The 13,776-nt window shown below is 37.2% G+C and overlaps 1 long non-coding RNA gene across 1 annotated transcript in view; it reads right to left on the reverse strand.

The window, feature by feature from the left end:
- Nucleotides 1-6,686: 6,686 nt before the first annotated feature.
- The window catches only part of LOC127175847 (uncharacterized), a 37,368-nt gene continuing 30,278 nt past the window's right edge, over nt 6,687-13,776 (reverse strand). The window contains exon 3 of the long non-coding RNA XR_007829031.1: nt 6,687-6,887. This is a non-coding gene — a long non-coding RNA (uncharacterized LOC127175847). The remainder of the gene's footprint in view (nt 6,888-13,776) is intronic.

Raw genomic sequence — 13,776 nt, forward strand, 5'->3', positions numbered from 1 at the left:
TGCACACTTATAACTTCGCTCCTAGCAAAATTTGACCAAACCCGCCCCAGCATCCAGTGTTGCCAAGTCCGTGGTTTTCTTGCAAAATTGGGATACTTTTATACGTTTATGGGCAGGCAATTTCAACCTAAGTTGACCTGACGAAACATGGCCATGAGTGGACTAGTTCTGAGTAGCAGTTGGGCTGGTTTTGTTACCTTTTGTAGAACGTGGAACCAAGGTCAAACAGAGCGTTGTTAAATGGGAAGGTCTAGCCTATGGAGGACCTCTTGTCGCACAGGAACTGTGACAGTTGCTGCTGACGAGCAGTTGTAGCATTTGCACTGGACTTGAACGTGATATTCAGCTGTTAGGGTTCAAAACCTTTTCATTTTGGTCCATTTATGTAAATAACAAAAAGTACAAACTATAAAACTGTGATAAGATACAAGTCAATATTTGACTGAATTTTAATTCTCAGGCAGTTCCAACTTCGGTATGCTGCAAAATTCTCACAAACTTACACACTAAAAAATGCTGGGTTATTTTTTGAAACCCGAATGCTGGGTTCAGCCCATGGGTCATGTTATTGGGTTATTTTTAATATTTTTATCCAGGTGCTGGGTAGTTTTTCTGTAACTAAGTTGCTGGGTCATTTTTAATGCTGGGTTTTTTTTCTACGCAACCGCTGACAAAACAACCCAGCTGCTGAATTACAGTCAGAGCGCAGGCTTTTTGTGTTCTCTACAAGAGAGAGCCACAGATTTGGTGCACTTCTTCAGCGAAATAAAGGTTTGTATACATTTTATTTCATTTATAAAGTCTTTACTGTGCTGTAAATTGTATTATTTTAAGCAACGCAACAAAAGGACGAGATGCCAGTCAGCTGCGCCAGCAGCGGTTGTTTCACAAGATGGAAACACCTTTTGCCTTGCATAAAATAAATGGATTTTATTAGTTATTGTACTGAGTTTAATTTCATATGATGTTAAAATATTTTCTCTAATGTCAGTACTGTTTGTTTATGGGCAGGTTTTGGAGTCAGCTATGAGTGAAACGCGAGATTTCAGCTACACACCGGCATGAGAATTAGCACTATTTCGGTAAAAAGCAATTACAAAGAACGGTTAAATAACTTAAAATGCTACTTTTAAATGTTACATTTTTATGTCTAAAATGCTTATTAAATGAGTTTAAATGTATGCAATATTGTAAACTATGCTGTAAACAAATAAATTCAGTTTGTCTTGTATTTTGCCCATGTGTTCTTGCTTGATAATAAATGTTTATCTTTTGATTGCTGTTGCCTCTAGTAATTCTGTGTGTTTTTTATAAGTTCCAGTCCATTTTAAACCAGCAATATAATAATTTTTAAACAATAGTTGACTTAAATAAAACAACCCAGCATGTTTGGTAAAAACATGTAACCCAACCAACTGGGTCAAAATAACCCAGCATGTGTTCTGTCCAATATTTACCCTGCGCTGGGTTGCCAAACAACCCAAGTTGGGTTGTTTTTAACCCAGCATTTTTTTTTAGAGTGTATGCACATTATTAAGTCAGTGGAACGAAAAACACAGCAGTTGACCCAAGAATGAAAATTCTTTCATTACATGCAATGAGGGTGTCATGTCGTTCCAAACCAATAAAACCTTTGTTCATCTTCAGAACACAAATTAGGATATTTTTTATGAAATTCGAGAGCTACTACTACATTCAATGCCCAGAAAGGGCATACTTTTTGTAACAATGTCCTTATTACCTGGGAACTGGGCCTGGGAACATTTCAGTTGCACTGCTGTCTGTGGAGGGTCAGAAAGCTCTCGGATTTCATAAAAAAATATCTTAATTCGTGCTCCGTAGATGAGCGAAGCTCTTACGGGTTCGAAACGACATAAGGGTGAGTAAATAATGACAGAATTTAGATTTTTGGGTGTACTATTCCTTTACGTTTTGCACTAAAATACCACACGCAGAAACTGCACAACTTTTTTTGTGAATTCGTCTCTCAAATCGGCACATCCAAGAAACAGAACAGCACGATTTGCAATCTAAGTTGCCCTTTACATCAGAGCTCTCTCAGCGAGTACAGGGAAGGCTGATCTGTAAGATCTTCAAGCATTCGTCACAGACGTCTCCAGCGTTCAAAGCAGCAATGATTATTCCGTAGCACGTGCTATTAATCTACCTTGATGTGATAATTTGTTTCCGCTCTGTTTGGGGTTTTTAAGTGAACTTTGCCTCAGCAGGGCGGCTGAGCGGCTCATGACGACCAGACGAACAAGAGGCAGCTGCTTTCCATTCACTCTCTGTCAAAACAATAGCGCCGTTAACAAAGCAGAGGGGGCTTCATGCATAGTGCGACAGCATTGCTTTTGACAAGTTGAGGAAAATTATTTGATTGATGAACAAAGTCATTTCCCACTTGTAATTAATACTAGTACGTGTGAAGTCCTTTTGAGAGCTGTCAGCGATATTGTATTAATTCAGGGTTTCAGAAGAGGATGGGAATCCCACCAGACAGAGGGGGCAGGATCTCATTTATCAAAGCACACTCTAAATATCCATGACATTATTAATGGATTCTTTGTTAAAATGAGGCAAAATGATTAAAGAGGTAGAGGAGGAATTATATCTGTTTGTACTTCACTATTTCCACTCCTGTCTGGAGTCATGCTCAACACATCTTCATGCCCCTTGCTTTCTACATCATTTTCTAACCATTATAGAGCTATTTTACCCCTCTGTCCAATGGCAAAGAATAGAGATATAATGGCCTAAATTGTATTCTTGATGATACAGTTGACCTGATTCAATTTACGACACTAAATCTGACTCTCTCTCTCTCTCTCTCATACACACAGTACAATGTGTTGCAAACTAGTTCAACAACTTAACTTTTTCAATTATGGTTCTCCCACACAAGTAGCTGAAATAAGATGAACTGATTTTTCATCCTCAAGGACACTTCTATTTTTGATACAGATGTTTGTAGCTCTGCCGTGTGTCAGATCTCACAATAAAGCCATTTTATCTGTATATAAGACATTCACGATCAGAGAATTTGACTTCAGGTTGGAAACCTTGAGAACAGTAGTGTCTGTAAGAATATTAGATATTAGATATAGATAGACAGATCGATATGTAAATAGGTAGATAGGTATACTTTTATTTAGCCAGGATGCATTAAATTGGTCAGTAAATACATTTATAATGTTAAAAAAATAATACTTTAAATAAAATCTATTTGAACTGCCTGCTAATCAAAACATCCAGAAATAGATTATTCCATTCATAATAAGAAATGCTACAGAATGTTGCAAAAAAATCAGCACTGGAATTTATGTAAGAGAATGTGACACTAAAAACTTAAGAAATTGTGACATGTAGCTTTACCAGACAGACAGATAGATAGATAGATAGATAGATAGATAGATGGATAGATAGATGGATCTACTACTTTTATTTAGCCAAGATGCATTTAATTGGTCAGTAAATACATTTAAAATGAATTAATAATGTTAAAAGGTTTCTATTTAAAATAAAGTCTAGTCACCAAAAACAATTCATTCATAAGAGAGTAGAGAACTTGCTGATAAAAATTCATCTTTGCCATCACAGGAATAAATTACATTTGGAAATACATTAACAGAAATTTGCAATAATGGTTTACATTAGTACGGTTTTTACTATAGTTTTAACCAAATAAATACAACCTTGGTGAGCAAACAAAAAAATACTTTTTTCAAAAACATCAATCTTAGTGACCCCATAGACACAGCAGAAAGATAGACAGACAGACAGACAGATAGATAGATAGACAGATAGATAGATTCACACATTCACCCCCATTTTTTGCTTCTTGTTAAACTATACCCTAACATGGATCAAGAATCGCATTTTATCCACCTTTTGTCTGCGGTTCCAGGTCTTTTCAGCATGAAGTCAGCGCCTATGGTACTGTATAATTTTGATGGCTTTGCACAAGCCAGGTTGGTGCTATGAATCATTGATTATACATCATTTTAGTATGCCGCACTGCAGACGCCACATTGGGTTCAAATGGAGGAAAGGCAACCTGAAGTCCCTGATCAATATGAGCAAACCTGGGAGAAAGCTGTCAGGTGGAGGCGAAGGACTCCCTTCTGCTCCTCTGGGCTAAGGAGTAACCTTTTCAAAAGCAAGGTGATGAAGAAGCTCATCATTTTTAATGAGGAATTAGCGATCCATCGGACAAAAAAAAGACTATCAAGGAGAATGACTGTCTGACTGATGCATGCGTGCAACTCACCATTTAAGTTTAAACATATGCTTCCACTTGGAGAAGTGACAAAAGTGTCAACTGATGCATTAAAAGATTGTTAATTAGCGGGATATCTGTTTTATTTCAATGTAACACAGTTGGTTTTTGAACAAGATTGGAGGGAAAAGCCAATTTAGTCTCGAGGTTATCAAATTGCCACCTACTATGAAACCTCAGAAGCCGGTGCAGCTAAAACACACGAGGACCTATTAAATGTTTCACTGTCACGCTTATAAGAAAATCTAAACCGATCCCAGGAAATAGATATGTTATTTAATTTGACTGAATGCATCCCGTCTCACATCGCACAGTATATTTCATAAGAAAATGACAAATTGCTGCAATTGACAGAAACAGATTCATGCTTAATTAAAAATATAATTACATGCACTTAAGCCATTTAGAGCAAGATGAATGTGACATCATTAGGCACACTTTGAAAACCAGATGTTCGTTAAATCAGTTTATGCTGGCGACACGGTACAATAGATCGAGCGATCCGTGCGGCAAAGGTACATCCAGTCCTACAATGTGCAATCAGCTTCGCTGACAAAAATGGCCAGCTTCTGCTTTGGAAATACATAAATTGATGTGTCGCTTCATATCTGCCTTGCTCACTTGCACTACTCTATTGCTAATACAAAGCTAGACAGCAAATCCACTTATTTGAGGAAAAGTGATAAAGAAAATGCTACGCCTTTCAAATTCAACCTGTATTTGCTGACATACACGGCAGCAGTTACTTTCGCCTTGCTTTTATTTGTCAAGGCAGCAGAGCGTCCGATGCCTGTCCTCCGACATGTGTCTCTGCTGGATGCTAATAATTATGGGTGCGTTTTTCCCTTCCTCAATTAGCACCTGCTGTTTAATTTATAAGGATGATTTAACAACCGCACAAAAGTATGAGTCCGACCATAAATTGAACTGCCTGCCATGGAGAAAAACAAGGACACGCAGTTGTTCTTGTTGTTGGAGACAAACAACAACTTTCCCCTCTTGCCGTAGGCGGCGCGGCCAAGTTCAAAACGTAGAGGTCATTTATCTTCACCCATTAGGTTAGTGCTTAAATGGCAAGCCTAAGTGCCTCCGTGCTGGAATATGGAATTCCGGCGGGAAAAGCGAGCTGCAATCTATGCAAATACCCCGCTGAGATTAATAAAAATATGATTACCTTTCTGTTTTCTTAAAAGATAACGCAGGCCATGCTGGTGCGCTACTAAAGATCCATTATCAATTCAAATTTGCATGCTGCAATAGTCTTACTAGTGTGCTATTTCTGTAGTTTACCCTTCGCGACACTTTAGCTGCCGCCTCTGAGCTCACTGACACCTGTGTTATTATTCTCTGTCAAACACATCGGGCGTCTGACTCACACTGCTTTATTTCCTTCATAAAAGCAAAACTGAATTATTTCAATTTTGCTACTTTTATGTTAAGTCCTAATGACAGGCCCCCGTTTCCTCTCTTTCACTTTTACTGGCTGCCACATCAATAGAGCAGATCTGTGTTCTCGTATTGATGTAGCCTGTGCTCCTTCTACGCACTGCGCTGTTGAAGAGGACGCGCTTATTAGCGCAACTCTTCATGGACATATTCAAGGAATATTCTGGGTTCGGTACAAGTCAATCCCAGACGACGGCGCTTGTGGCGTAATGTTGATTATCACGAAAATCTATTTTCACTTGTCCCTCCTTTTCTTTAAAAAGAAAAGCAAACATCTGGGTTACAGCGAGCCATTTACAATGGAAGCGAATGGAGCCAATCTGTTAAAACAGGCACTGTTTTGATTACCGCTGTAAGATTTCTTTAGAAACAATTTTCATTTCAAAATTGCTAGTAAATTTAACTAATAATGACAAAGAAATACAAACTGACATGTATTTAAGTAGAAATCCTAAAATAGCATTTTCTTGAAGTCCAAAAATCTTTTATTACATTATTATAATGATTGTAGTGTGGAAAAAAAAAAAAATCACTTACTAATTTTTTTCTATGAAGTTCCATAAAATTTAACTTGTTAGCATGACAGTGCAACACAAAAAGCCCTAAAATTATTAATTCAACTATTTCACACCTCGAATAATGCAATTTTTTAACAGAAGTACTTTTACAAAATTATACACTTCACATTTCCGCTTTTGAATCCTCCAAAATTGGCTCCATTTACTTTTATTGTAAGAGCCTGTATGCTTTAGTTATTCATCTTTTTTTAAAAAAGGTTGTATTGATTGTATTAAACCCAGAATATTCCTTTTAGCAAAGGTCAAAGACAGATAAGCATTATGATTTTTAAGCCCAATTTTAATAAATTTAGTACTGATTTGTTGTACTAGAAGTTATTTGTACCTACAACAAGATTATACATTTTTCAGTTTGTGTTGTTACATTCTAATTAATTAATGAGTGCAAGGCATTCAAGTGAAGAGTTGGTGGTTATTTCGGATAAAACACATCTCTTAACACATGTGTCTTTTCTCATCTCATCTGTAGCCAAAAGGTGCAAGAACATTTGTCGCAGCACTGTTACACTTCTTACATTACCAGGTGAACTTCAGCTTATAAAGTTGTCCAATTAGGTTGCTTAGTCTGTGCCACCAGCTGCAGTCTGAAAGGAAGAAATAAAAAAAAAAGAAAATGTTTTCTTGGACTGTAGAGTGTGGATTGTCATGAACAACATCAATGTTGACATGAAATGTTCACAAACACACAAACACACACACAAAGTAAAATCCAGTAGCAGTCCTGGCTCACTTGCCCAATGACCAATTTAAAAGAAATAAACTGCACATCTTATTAGCTCATTAAACATAAGATATGTTAGTCTACTGGCACAGTTTTTGATTAGCTAGTAAGGTGACCTGGGTTTAAATTATTTTTTAATATTTTTTTAATTCTACAGAACTGGTGCAAACTGCTGTCAAATGTTTCGGCAGTGACATCTTTGTTTTTTTTTGGGTGTTATCAAAAGGGCTGACCTAATTTTGACATGTGAATGGCTGATTTCTGACACAGTGTTCTAGACAAACATGCATTTAAAATCCATTTGGATAAAAATTCTTAGGCCGCACGTGCTCCTTCAGTTTGAATGGACATGAAACTGCTTTTGCAATAGGTTATACGGATTAGATTGCATCTAACTGTGCATGAATCATAATTTGCGGTAACAACGCATGATATTATCAGGCTTTTTATTTCTTCTTACATTTGACAATGTAATTACACCATATAGTGTGCCGTTGTGATGATTATTATCATTCAGAGAGCTGTGTCTTCCAGACAGCTAGATCCACAGTTAAAATTTTTTTTTTTTTTTGGATGTTGTGACTAACTTGGTCTTGCGCATGTTAACTTGTGTCTTGCAACCATAGCAACATCTAATTGCTTGATCTGATTCCTCACCTAAGATTTCCATCTACTGTGGCACTGCAATTAAAATCATATGAAAAGACTACAAATAAGTCAATAAACGAAAACTCACAAAAATATGACTCTTGACTCGATTTTATTGTCACTTAAGATCAAAACATACCGGTTTCGTCAGAAGCATTCGAGTTCATGCTACTTTGTCAAAAACAGCACATCCCAGGTCAGGGCCTGCATCAAGGGGATGGATAGGGGAATATTGTTCTGGGCCCACTGACAAGAGGAGCCCACTAAGGACTAGACTATTTTTCCCTACTGTGCCGGGGTGGAATTTAAGCAAAGGCCTTGTCCCTTGTGCATGTAAACTGTTGATCAAGCACAAGCGAGCAAGGATGAGCCAGTTCCGATTGATGGCTAGACTATTGATTGGATACGAAAAATCCCTAAGGTTGTTACTTAAGTTAAGCTAGGCAAGTCTTACAAACACATCCACAACTCTGAAGATATTAAAAGAGACTCTCGTACACCGGGGGCCTTCTGGTATTCACATTAGGCTTTTAGAACTTGTTTTCGGTATTTAAATTCCCAGAAAATAGAGCGTATGCATTGACGTCACTTTCCCGCCCGGGACACGCCTTCAGCGTGAATGGATTTATTAAGGAGATGCGAAAACTCAAGTAAAACAAACAATAATCAGTTTAAACTAAAGGTTGCTGAACTTGATGTGATGTTCCTAACAACTTAACACATATCCAGTGGTCAATGGATATTGATGCAGCCAGGAATCGTGTTTTCTAACACTTATATGTGTCTGATTTTGATGCTGGGGAAAATAAATAAAGCAAATTTGCCTGTGAACTCATTTTGTAAATACAAAATAGGTTGGTCTAAACCCCGGTGATCCAGCTGAAAACCGTATATAGTTTTTGTCAGTGTTTATTTAAAAACATCCATGCAGAATTTAAGATGGTAAATATCTAGTTAAATGAGTTGTCAATACAATATATTATAATACAAAATATACAATATGATTTTACTGCACAATTCAACATATTTACAAGGAATGATAACTGCAAATCCATGTTTCGCTGCCTGGAGTGAACCATTTATTTCTCTGAATTGCAGCGATTAATTAGCTTCTCTTTTCAGTAGCTTTCAGCCATCTGTAAAAATATACCTCAGGTTTCTTGTCAAATCTCTTTGTACAGTCAATCACATAGCTTATTCTGGTTTTAGAGGTGTTTTGTGTGTTCTGGCGCAGCATTCACGTTGAAACCAAATCTGCCACTCAAGTCTTTTCCCACTCAATGGGCGGAGCCGCAGCCACTCCAGCTGACGGTGACGTTACCAGTCAGATCTCGCGAGATCTCCTGACCATATCCTGATTTTGCAGTTTACATTAGAGCTGCACGATTAATCCTCAAAAGATCGAGATCTAGATTCAAACACCCACGCAATCTTACTCCTGAATGACAACGATTTAGCAATGTCTATTGCGGCTGTTTTCACAAGAGAAGCACGTTTTGTCGCTGCCCATGTTAAAGGGGTCATCGGATGCCCATTTTCCACAAGTTGATATGATTCTTTAGGGTCTTAATGAAAAGTCTTATATATATAAGATACAATATACATTGTATATTGTGTAAAACAACACCCTTTTTACCTCATTTTGTTACCATATATCTCATTCTGGTCGAGGCTGCTTTACATGCAAATGAGCTCTGCTCACCCCGCCCCTCTCTTCTTTCTGTGGAGAGACGAGCCTGTTTACTTTAGCTGCATTTAGCCGCTAAACTTACTAACTAGCACATTATTAGGAAAGGTGATCGCAAAGATTCTTAAAAAAACCCTTATACTCACTTCTGCTGTAAGTGAAGCTGGATCACGAATGATTCGCGCGAACACAAACGGATATATGTAGACCGGGAGGCGCATTCCCTTCACAAATAAATGTAACGTTAATCTACTGCATCTTCAGCGGCTCAGATGTCGGGAGTAAATGACGACCACAGAATGGCTTGATTTGAAAAAGGGGATATTATTTTTACAGATTAATTAAAAACCACTGCATGGATTTTTATCATTATAGGGTAAATTTGTACATACACTGCCAACACACATTAATGTTCAAACAACATGTAAAAGTGAACTTAGCATCCGATGACCCCTTTAATGAATCAGAGAGTCGGCCATTATTACGCTTCCGATGTGAACGCTGTCATTCACTGATATGGGTGGCAACAAAACATGATGTGAAACAGGTGTTGAAGACAATCAAATCTGCATTTATACTGCTGCTGATTCAGAAAAAGCAACACAGGCAGTCTTTTCAACCACATTATAATCATTATTTCTGTTACAGACATTTAAATAACAGAAGTACTGGGATAAAAGTTAATAGTTTGGGTGTAAACACTTATTGTCTATAACACTTATTGTCTATATGACAGTAGCCATCAAAACGAAAATATCTTAACACTGGTATGTACTGTAACGCTTATCCTCTTCCGCCAGGAGGTGGCGACAACTGCCCGTTTAAAACAAGGAATGTCACTGAATCATTCATTCAGGAGATTCCAATAGTCAAACAAGTCTTAATGAATTAAGACACTGACTCCTTCATTGATTTTTTTTATTTTTTTATTTTGTTTAAATGAATACGTTTTTAAAAAACGTAAGCAATGAACATTTTGTCAGGATCACTAGCAAATTACATTACTTTGTTTAGTTTTCTAATCTTTTTTTCTCCAGAATCGTGAGAGAATCATGGTCTCCAATTTATTAAAAACAACTGGGATTCTCAATTTATCCAGAATTGTGAAGCTATTGTTTTAATGTTGTTTATTACTGCATATAATTAATTAAAATGGTTTAAAGTTAATTAAAGTTTAATTTCATAAAGTTCAAAACGCACCTACATTTTTTGCATTTAGTTTTTTTCAGTTAAATAAAAGATTTTCCCTATGTATTTCATTACTGAGGATTTCTTTAAAAAAAAGTTTGAAAAAATCTCGTCTCGTCTCGTGGGATAAGTCTCGTCACACCCCTACCAGAAAACATAAAAATTCAATCAAATTTGCATCAGTCATTCAAATATGTGGTCCTAGCTGGCAAATTCATTTCTCATTCATAATGCATTATTACGTCAACATTTCATTATTGTTACATCGATAATCACTTTTTAAGATTAATGCAGTTTGTCAAGTAATAACCTACTGTGTCAAGTAATGCACTTCGCAGATTAATAATGTATTACAATCCAAGTTACCATGTAACTTCAGAAGCATGGCAAAGAAAACAAGTCTATTTGTGCTGTTTATTACATTGAGCGTAATGCAAAATTCAACAGGCTGCATTTCTGAGTAGTTTCAATCACAGAAGGTGATGCTTTTCACAATATTCCCCCTTCCTACTTGAATTATATTGATAAAAAGTTTCCACTATACCACTTTTAAATGCACTGCATCATATGCTGAGCAGCAACTTTCACAGGGAATGTTTTGCCAGCAGTGTTTTCTCAATCTCAGATCACTTCTGATCTTTTCAGACAAAAGGTAAGAGAGTGACCATCACTAGGTGGCAATGTAGTGACACAGGAAAAATGAATAGCGTGCCTCCTGCAGTCCGTGTGCATGTCTAGAGAGCAGCAATTTTCCATACCGTCTACAGCATCTCCACTAATTTTCTTAATTTAATCTGAGGCATTTCAAAATCGTTTGTTAGGCCACTTGACAGGTTTCTCAAAATGATGAAAGATGCATTCATAGGCATATATAAATAGCATGCATAACTTACATAAGTGCTTGTGCAATGTGTAATTTTTGTCCATTTAACTGTAATATCTCTAATATATCTTGCAGACTGATGTGTTGAGCATTAACTATTTAATAAATGCATGCAAGAAACTAACTAAAGAAAGAAAGAAAGAAAGAAAGAAAGAAAATATCTAAATTGCTCATTCCTGCCTGTATCTTTTAAGATCTCTCCACGGACAGCTGGTCTACGACATGCACGACGTTCTCACACACCAAGCTTTTCCAATGTCTCACAAAGCTCTTCTGCTGTCTACAGCGTCGGGAACAGTGACAGGTCCGGAAAGAGAGCTGAACTGGCAAGGCATGTCAGACCTTGCAGTGATTTCTCTGAGAGCTATTTCACATTAGCATTAAAGTGGTCCTTAACAAAAAGGAACAAACAGTCTGAAAAATAGCTACTTGAAAAATGCATTAGTTGCTGTAAAACGACTTTTGACTTAGTGGATGGAAAACAAAGAAGGTAAAAGGGATGTGAATTTGATTTAACCAACTTGTTAGTTCTGATTTATTAAAAATCCGACCGAGTGTCTGCCGTCTGAGATTCTTAAGGGAACGGAGACAAGGGTAAGAAATTGCTACATAAAAAAAATGCATACACAGCAATGTCACTGTGCCACGCACACTTGCGGCATTAGAACTAAAGCCCCTTTGTGATCTCTGTATGGATGTCAATGTTGACAAGTGCCACAGACAGAAAATCCTTTCCCTGAGGGAATATGCAAGCTAGGCACTATCATAAAGTGATCTGGCATAAAGCAAAATAAAGGGGTTGTGGAGGTTATCTGCAATACTTCCTCAGCCGCTCGCGTCGTCTTATGTACTGTTTCACAGATGGCACCTCTGTGATGTCTGAAGAGTAAAGCGTCCTCTCCCTATGCTTTGGTTGGAGGCTGCCGGTGCCTTTTAACATATCTGTGCTACTTTACCCCTTCGCACACCACGGGATAATACATTCTCCAGAATGAAAACAAGTAAAGCACATCAAAGTGCTTTAATAATGCAAATCCCACGGGACACTTTGTCCTATACAAAAAGAGCTCGCAAAATATGAGGTGGCAGTAGAAGTTACTTCACATATCAGTGAACTGCGAGGCTGGCGGAGCTCAAAAACTTCACTTTCATTCCATAAAAGCTTTACAACAAGCTTAAAATACTGTTATTAAAAGCATACATCACATACATCACGCATACACATATACACACATACACACATACATGAATACTGATTTTCAAAACATATCAAAAAAGAAGTTGGCTAGGTTTTTGGTAGTGCTTGGGGTACTTTTGTGAAGATCTGACTACTTATACCTCCATTAAATAGAATCAAATTAATTAAATTAGAATATATATTATTTGAAAGAAATTAATATTTTAAATTATATTTGAAAGACTCTTTCATTCAGCAAATATGCATGACATTTATCAAAAGTGACAGTAAAGACATTTATAATGTTACAAAAGATTTCTGTTAAAGAAATCTTTCCACTTTAACTTCATCACATAATTCTGAAAAAAAATAAAAAAATAAAAAGTTATTTTTCCACATATATTAATCCTGTGTCCCGTTTCCACAACTGAATAAAAAAAATAATAGGGATGCAGGATATTATCGGGCCGTTATCGGAATTGGCTGATAATGACTTTAGATGTAAACAGATAGTAAATATCGGTGTCACGCATCGTGTGCGGGAAGGAGGAGTAGGAACGAGGAAATCAGGAACATGCACTTTATTCATATAATCCATACACAGGAACAGGAATGAACAGGAACGAACAGGAACAGCAGGGAATCCACACGCAAACACACGAAAACAACACTAAAAGACTTTAAGACCTGACAAACAAACGAGGAACTGAACCAAACTTAAATACCCAGGCTAATGAGACGAGGACAGGTGTAAATGATTAAACAATGACGTCATAATAGAAAATGGAACAGGAAAGACCAAATAAGGACATATCAGGGAAAAACCAAAGAAACAGTCCACAGGGGTGTGACAATCGGCACCGATATGAAAAATTATGCCGATATGTCTCGCCGATAAGGGGAATACGTAAACTCACATCACGTCAGCAATGTGGCTCATTCTTGAAGCAAAGTTTTGCCTGAATGATGATTAGATTGACTGTTTTGGATCGCTCCATTTAAACTGAGAATGCATGTACATAATGACGTGTTTGGTGTGCAATAGAGTAAACAGTAATAGCATGTGCAGTGGCAGCAGCGACAACTTCCCCCGGGTGCTAATGCTCATTCGGTAAAGTGTTTTAATTCCGTAGGGGGCGCTGTTGGCCTACTTCTAATAAACAAAGTAA

Source organism: Labeo rohita, chromosome 14, assembly GCF_022985175.1.
Source record: "Labeo rohita strain BAU-BD-2019 chromosome 14, IGBB_LRoh.1.0, whole genome shotgun sequence".
Lineage (NCBI taxonomy): Eukaryota > Metazoa > Chordata > Actinopteri > Cypriniformes > Cyprinidae > Labeo > Labeo rohita.